This window comes from Rhincodon typus, chromosome 2 (genome assembly GCF_021869965.1).
Source record: "Rhincodon typus isolate 14 chromosome 2, sRhiTyp1.1, whole genome shotgun sequence".
Lineage (NCBI taxonomy): Eukaryota > Metazoa > Chordata > Chondrichthyes > Orectolobiformes > Rhincodontidae > Rhincodon > Rhincodon typus.
Window position 1 is genome coordinate 34,104,102 of NC_063333.1, and position 9,027 is coordinate 34,113,128.

Below are 9,027 nucleotides of genomic sequence, written 5' to 3' on the forward strand. Positions count from 1 at the left end.
ACTCTCTCCGTGACTCCCTTGTCCGCTCCACACTCCCCTCCAGCTCCACCACACCCGGCACTTTTCCCTGCAACCGCAGGAAGTGCTACACCTGCCCCCATACCTCCTCCCTCACCCCCATCCCAGGCCCCAAGAAGACTTTCCACATCAAGCAGATGTTCACCTGCACATCTGCCAATGTGGTATACTGCATCCGCTGTACCCGGTGTGGCTTCCTCTACATCGGGGAAACCAAGCGGAGGCTCGGGGACCGCTTTGCAGAACATCTACGCTCGGTTCGCAATAAACAACTGCACCTCCCAGTCACGAACCATTTCAACTCCCCCTCCCATTCCTCAGATGACATGTCCATCCTGGGCCTCCTGCAGTGCCACAACGATGCCACCCGAAGGTTGCAGGAACAGCAACTCATATTCCACTTGGGAACCCTGCAGCCTAATGGTATCAATGTGGATTTCACAAGTTTCAAAATCTCCCCTCCCCCTACCGCATCCCAAAACCAGTCCAGCTCGTCCCTGCCTCCCTAACCTGTTCTTCCTCCCACCTCTCCCCTCCTCCCCCCTCACTCCGCTTTTTTTTTTCCTACCGATCATCCTCATCCCGCCCCCTTGACCTGTCCGTCCTCCCTGGACTGACCTATCCCCTCCCTACCTCCCCACCCACACTCACCTTTACTGGCCCCATCCCCGCCTCTTCGACCTGTTTGTTTCCTCTCCACCTATCCTCTCCTCTATCCATCTTCTATCCGCCTCCTACTCTCTCCCTATTTATTTCAAAACCCCCTTCCCCTCCCCCTTTTCTGATGAAGGGTCTAGGCCCGAAACGTCAGCCTTTCTGCTCCTATGATGCTGCTTGGCCTGCTGTGTTCATCCAGCTCTGCACCTTGTTGTCTCGGATTCTCCAGCATCTGCAGTTCCTACTATCTCTATCATTCTTGTAAATCTACGTTGTACTGCCTCCGAGGCCAATATATCCTTCTTAAGGTGTGGTGTCCAGATCTGCTCACGGTACTCCAAGTTTGGTCTAACTAAGATTTTGTATAGCTGCAGTATAACTTCTGTATTCTTATACTCCAATCCTCTAGATATAAAGGCCAGCATTCCATTAGTTGTCTTTATTATTTACTGCACCAGTTCATGGCATTTTAAAGATCTGTGCAAATGAATCCTCAAGTCTCCTTGGACATCCATTGTATTTAATCTCCTGCTATCTGGAAATTAAACTGATATATCTTATTTTTGGTCTAAAATGGATAACCTCACACTTGCTGCCCCAGTTTTGGCCATTCACTTAGTCTATCCATCTCCCTTTGTAATTTTATTCTGTCATCTACAATGAACACAATGCAGCCTAACTATAGTTGAGATTATTTAGGGCATGGAAAGATTCTGCCCTATTTTCCAGCTGTGCAATGCAGCAGTGTCTGTATTGAAGTGTATTTAAGACGTCTACCTAAAGTGTGTGCCTCATGGTCAAGGTTCCATGACTACAGCAAACTAGGAAGGTCTATTGTACATGATTGGATTTGAATCCAAACAAATTGCCTACATTGTTTTAAAGGACAATATTCTTTAAAAGGTTTCTAAGCCTGAAATTATAGTGGACTAGTGGTTCAGAGGCAATTTCTAAAAGTGAAATTACAACTATCAGCATTAAGATATCTTAAAGACTGTTCAATGTGTGCCTTTGAAGAAAAGCAGAGCAAATTCCTCAATAAAAAGAGTAAATAGCATCCTGATTCACAAATTCTTCTTAATTTCCAGTTTCTATATATGTATTATACTCTTAGTCTTTGACAGAATGTTTTCATACGCAAGTCACAGATATTTGCTATCTATTCTATTCATTTTGTGGGATGTGGCATCGCTGGCTGGCCAGCATTTCTTGCCCATCCCTAGTTGCCCTGGAGAAGGTGGTGGTGAGCTGCCTTCTTGAACTGCTGCATTCCTCCTGCTGTGGGTTGACCCACAATGCTATTAGGGAAGGAATTCCAGCATTTTGACCCAGCGACAGTGAAGGAAAGGTGATATATTTCCAAGTCAGGATGGTGAGTGACTTGGAAGGGAACTTGGCGGTGGTGGTGTTCCCATATGTCGGCTGCCCTTGTCCTTCTAGATGGAAGTGGTCATGGGTTGGAAGGTGCTGTCTGAGGATCTTTGGTGAATTTCTGCAGTGCATCTTGTAGATAGTACACACTGCTGCTACTGAGTGTCGGTGGTGGAGTGAGCGGATGCTTGTGGATGTGGTGCCAATCAAGCGGGCTGCTTTGTCCTGGATGGTATCAAGCTTCTTGAGAGTTGTTGAGGCTTCACTCATCCAGGCAAGTGGGGAGTTTTCCATCACACTCCTGACTTGTGCCTTGTAGATGGTGGACAGGCTTTGAGGAGTCAGGAGGTAAGTTACTCGCCACAGTATTCCTAGATTCTGGCCTGTTCTTGCAGTGACTCTGTTTATGTGGTGAGTCCAGTTGAGTTTCTGGTCAATGGTAATCCCCAGGATGTTGATAGTGGGGGATTCAGTGATGGTAACACCATTGAATGTCAAGGGGTGGTGGTTAGATTGTCTCTTATTGGAATGATCATAGCCTGGCATTTGTGTGGCACAAATGTCACTTGCCACTTGTCAGCCCAAGCCTGGATCTTGTCCAGATCTTGTTGCACGTGAACATGGACTGCTTCAGTCTTGCTACCACACCAATTTGAAGCTTTATTCAGACATAACAACTAACCACTCACCAATCACCTCTATTAGTGACTCGCATTTTGTTCATCATCCTCAAAGGACTGAAGTTGAAATCTTCATTTTGTTCTGAACTTTGATCACAGTTTTGCTCCATCCTACCATATGGTATGAGAAAAATTACTTCACTAGGACCAAACTGACAAGCGTACAATGCACTTGGGCACGTTTTTGGTAATTCTAAAGCTCTGGTTACAAATTTTGAGCCATAAATAAAGGGGTGGGGGGGCTGCAGTCCCACTCCCCTCCCCAAACCCTGAGATGCTCCAACAAGACACTGAATGGCTTAAATTTGGCCTCATGATGGAACTGTAGATCACCAGAGACTCATTCAAAGTCCCCTTCAGGATTCTTCCCCCTTTTCCAAAAGCCACATTGACAGAAAGCTCAGCATAGTAATTGGATTATTTCCCTGCTTACATAACGCGTGAGGTCTATGTGGACACCAGCACAGAACATTCATTTCTTATTAGCTATATGTACTTTCTTTATCAACCTGTTCAGACATGACACATATCTGGAGCAGGTGGGACCTGAAGCTAGGCCTCTTGGCTCAGAGGTAGGCACACGACCAGAGCACCACAAGGGTCTTCTGCTGCACACGTAAGAACATAAGAACTAGGAGCAGGAATAGGCCATCTGGCCCCTTCAGCCTGCCCCGCCATTTAATAAGATCATGGCTGATCTTTTTGAGACTCAGCTCCACTTACCCGCCCACTCACCATAACCCTTAATTCCTTTACCTTTCAAAAATTTATCTAGCCTTGCCTTAAAAACATTCAGTGAGGTAGCTTCAATCACTTCACTGGGCAGGGAATTCCACAGATTCACAACCCTTTGGGTGAAGAAGTTCCTCCTGACCTCAGTCCTACATCTGCTTCCCTTTATTTTGAGGCTATGCCCCCTAGTCCTAGTTTCACCTGCTAGCGGAAACAACCTCCCTGCCTCCACCTTATCTATTCCCTTCATAATCTTATATGTTTCTATAAGATCTCCCCTCATTCTTCTGAATTCCAATGAGTATAATCCCAGTCTACTCAGTCTCTCCTCATAATCCAACCCTCTCAACTCTGGAATCAACCGAGTGAATCTCCTCTGCATCCCCTCCAGTGCTAGTATGTCTCTTCTCAAGTAAGGAATAAGAACAACCAAAACTGCACACAGTACTCCAGGTGTGGCCTCACCAGGACCCTCTACAGCTGCAGCATAGCCTCCCTGTTTTTAAACTCCATCCCTCGAGCAATGGCAGACAAAATTCCATTTACCTTTTTAATCACCTGCTGCACCTGCAATCCCACCTTCAGCGATTCATGCACAAGGACACCCAAGTCCCTCTGCACAGCAGCGTGCTGCAATTTTTTACCATTTAAAACATAGTCCATTTTGCTGTTATTCCTACCAAAATGGATGACCTCACACTTATCAACATTGTACTCCATCTGCCAGACCTTTGCCCACTCACTTAGACTATCTATATCCCTCTGCAGACTTTGTGTCTTCTGCACACTTTGCTCTACCACTCACCTCAGTGTCATCTGCAAATTTTGACACACCACACTCAGTCCCCAACTCCAAATCATCTATGTAAATTGTAAACAATTGAGGTCCCAACACTGATCCCTGAGGCACACCACTAGCCACTGACCGCCAACCAGAAAAACACCCATTTACCCCTACTCTTTGCTTTCTACTGGTCAACCAATCCTCTATCCATGCCAATACATTACCTGTAATACCATGCAACTTTATCTTATTTAGCAGCCTTTGGTGTGGCACCTTGTCAAATGCCTTCTGGAAATCCAGATACACCACATCCACAGGTTCCCCATTGTCCACCATGCAAGTAATGTCCTCAAAGAATTTCACCAAATTAGTTAAACATGACCTACCCTTCATGAACCCATGCTGGGTGTTCCCAATGGAACAATTTATGTCCAGATGTCTTGCTATTTCTTCCTTAACGATAGATTCAAGCATTTTCCCCACTACCAAAGTTAAGCTAACTGGCCTATAGTTACCTGCTTTTTGTCCACTTCCTTTTTTAAACAGTGGCATCACATTGGCTGTTTTCCAATCTGCGGGAACCACCCCAGAGTCTAGTGAATTTTGGTAAATAATTACTAGTGCATTTGCTATTTCCCCCATCACCTCTTTTAGTACCCTGGGATGCATTTCATCAGCGCCAGGAGACTTGTCTACCTTTAGCCCCATTAGCTTGCCCAGCACTGCCTCCTTAGTGATAATGATAGTTTCTAGGTCCTCACCTGCTAGAACCTTCTTTCCATTAGTTTTCGGCATGTTATTTGTGTTTTCCACTGTGAAGACCGACACGAAATAACTGTTTAATGTCTCGGCTATTTCCTCATTCGCAGTTATTAAATTGGCCTTCTTATCCTCTAAAGGACCAACGTTTACCTTCGCCACTCTTTTACGATTTACATATTTATAGAAACTTTTGCTGCCTGTTTTTATATTCTGAGCTAGTTTACTCTCATAATCTATCTTACTTTTATTTATTACTTTTGGTGGCTTTCTGTTGGCCTTTAAAGATTTCCCAGTCTACTAGTTTCCCACTACTCTTTACTTTTTTGTATGTGTTTTTTTTCCAATCTGATACTTTCCTTTATTTCCTTAGACATCCATGGCTGGCTCTCTCTTTTCCTACAGTTCTTCCTTATCACTGGAATATACTTCTGCTGAGCAATGTGAAAAATTGTTTTGAAAGTCCTCCACTATTCCTCAATTGACCCACCATAAAGTTTTTGCTCCCATTCTACCTTAGCTAACTCCTTCCTCATTCCTTCATAGTCTCCTTTGTTTAAGAACAGGACATAGGTACTGGATTTAACTTTCTTACGCTCCATCTGTATTTTAAATTCGACCATACCGTGATTGCTCCTTCCGAGAGGATCCCTAACTGTGAGATCATTAACTATTCCTGTCTCATTACACAAGACTAGATCTAGGATAGCTTGCTCCCTCGTAGGTTCCATTACATATTGTTCAAGGAAATTATCGCGGATGCATTCTATGAACCCCTCCTCAAGGCTGCCATGACCGACCTGGTTTGACCAATCGATATGTAGATTAAAATCCCCCATGATAATTGCTGTACAATTTTTACATGCATTAGCTATTTCTATGTTTATTGCCCACCCCACCACGATGTCGTTACTTGGTGGCCTATAGACCACACCTATCAGTGACTTCGTCTCCCTGCTATTCCTAATTTCCACCCAAATGGATTCAACGTTTTGTTCAGTCGAACCTATATCATCTCTCACTACCGCCCTGATATCATCCTTAAAAATCAGAGCAACACCACCTCCCTTACCTTCCTGTCTGTCCTTCTGAACAGTTTGATACCCCTGGATATTTAACTCCCAGTCATGACCATCTTGTAACCATGTGTCTGTAATGGCCACTAAATCATACCCATTTGCCATGATTTGCACCGTCAACTCATCCACCTTGTTTCGAATGCTCCGAGCATTCAGATAAAGTGCCCTTATGCCAGTTTTTGCACCTTCTTTTTGGGTCCTATTACCTCCATTACTAACAGCTCTTGAGTTCTCCTTCCCTTTAACTTTTTTCCTGATTTTCAACGGAGTTGAAGCTTCCTCGTCACCTGCTAACCTGCAGCTTTGCCTTACATTAATTGTTATTCTCCCTCTACGCTCACTTCTCCCTTCCCCCCTAATTACTAGTTTAAAGTCCTATTAACCACCCTATTTACCCTTTTCACCAGAACACTGGACCCGGCCCTGTTCAGGTGGAGTCCATCCCAGCGGTATAGATCCCTCCTGTCCCAGAACTGATGCCAGTGCCCCATGAAAAGGAAACCCTCTTTCCCACACCACTCTTTTAGCTACGTGTTTACTTCCCTGATCCTCGCCTCCCTATGCCAGTTTGCACGTGGCTTGGGCAGCAATCCAGAGATTATGACCCTTGAAGACCTGTTTTTTAATTTTGTTCCTAGCTTTTCGTAATTCCGAAACAGGTCTTTTTTCCTAGTCCTGCCTATGTTGTTGGTACCTACGTGGACCACAACAACTGGATCCTCCCCCTCCCTCTCTCGTATCCTCTCAAGCCGTTCAGAGATGTCTCGCACCCTGGCACCGGGCAGGCAACACACCATGCAGGATTCTCTATCCTGCTCGCAAAGGATACTGTCTATCCCCCTGATGATGGAATCCCCTACAACTACAATCTGTCTTTTTGCTCCCCACTCTTGAATGGCCGCCTGGACCATGGTGCCATGGTCAGTTGACTCATCCTTCCTGCAGCCCTGTTCCTCATTCACGCTGGGAGCAAGTGCCTCATACCTGTGGGACAATGTCAAGGGCTGCGGCTCCTGTGTTCCTGTCTGCAGGGTCCCTCTACCTGCCTCACTCGCAGTCACACACTGCTGTCCCTGCCCGCTGATCGAATTAACATTAGTTAATCTACCAGGTGTGACTGCCTCCTGGAACACAGCATCCAGGTATTTCTCCCCCTCCCGGATGTGCCGCAGTATTTGGAGTTCGGATTCCAGCTCATCAATTTTGAGCCGGAGCTCCTCAAGCAGCCAACACTTGCTGCAGATGTGGTCACTGCCGTTCTCAATGGGATCAGCTAGCTCCCACATCATACAGCTACAACACATCACCTGGCCTGCCATCTCTACTTAGTTAATTATTTAAAATGCATTAGTTCTTTTTTAGTTTCGCAGTGTTCTCTACACCAGCAAGTTTACTCCGTTATATTCTCAAACAGACTCCGGCTTTGCCTTCTGACCTGCTCCCAGAGGATTTGGCGTCTAGGTGACCACCCTGAAAGATAACAAAGAGATGAGGAAAAAAAAAATGCAAATAGCTTACCTGCTCACCACACTTAGTCGTTATTATTAGGTTAGAGGAGGTGGAAGGGTGGGAGACACTATGAGTGTAGTGTCTCGGGTATTAGTTAACTCCCAAATTTATTGGGTGGAAGCTTACCTTCCCAGGCTGCCCTCGCGCTTCCTCCCGGATTCCCACCGCTGAAACAACTGAAAGGCTGCAGTCACACAAGGTGAGACTTTTATAATCGAAAAGCTTACCTTCCCAGGCTGCCCTCGCACTTCCTCCCAGACTCCCGCCGCTGAAACAACTCACTAGCTACATTTAAATCAGACCTTGAGCTGAACATGTGATACCACCTTTAAGTGGGGTTGTAGACCTGCTCACTGAGCCGGTGTGTTTGATTGCAGACGTTTTGTCACCCTGCTAACTAACATCATCAGTGTGCCTCCAATGGAGCGTAGTGTTCTGTCCCGTTTGTTATTTATATGCCTCGGTTTGCTGGGATGGTTGGAATTACTTCCAGTTCTGTTTGTATATTGTGGTTTGTATATTGTGTCCAGTTCAACGTGTTTGTTGACCGAATTCCGGTTGGAATGCCAGGCCTCCAGGAATTCCCTGGCATGTCTCTGTTTGGCTTGTGCTATTATGGATGTGCTGTCCCAGTCGAATTTGTGTCCTTCTTTGTCCGTGTGTATTGAGACCAGTGAGAAGTGGTTGTGCCTCTTGGGGTCTAGTTGGTGTTTGTGTATCCTTATTGTCAGTTTTCTTCCAGTTTGGCCTATGTAATGTTCCTCACAGTCCTTGCATGGTATTTTGTACATTACATTAGTTTTATTGGTTGTGGGTATGGGGTCCGTTACATTCATCAGTTGCTGTTGCAGGGTGGTTGTTGGTTTGTGGTTTATCCCGTTACCTTGGGGTCTGAGTAGTCTTGCGGTCATCTCTGATATGTCTCTGATGTACGGTACGATGACTAGTGTTGTGTCTTCTTATTGTGGTCTGTCGCGGAAGTAACAGCAGATTATAGTTCTTGGGTATCCATTCCTTTTAAAAATTCTGTATAAGTTCTCCTGTTCTGCTTTGCGCAATTCCAGGTTGCTGCAGTGTGTTTTGGCTCATTTGAATAATGTCCTGATGCAGCTCCATTTATGGCTGTTGGGGTGGTTGCTGGTGTAATTAAGTATCTGGTCTGTATGTGTAGTCTTTCTGTATAGACTAGCCTGGAGTTCCCCGTTGTTCTTACGTACCACCATTATGTCAAGGAAGGGTAGTCAGTTATTGTTCTCTTCTCCTTTTGTGAATTTTCTTCTGGTGAGGGTGTTGTTTATGTGTCGGTGGGTTTCTTCTAGTTCGGTGCGTTTGATATTCACGAAGGTGTCATCTACATAGCGGGCCCAGAATTTGGGTTGGATAAAGGGGAGCACTGTCTATTCCGATTTTTGCATTACCACTTCTGCAATCAGTCCTG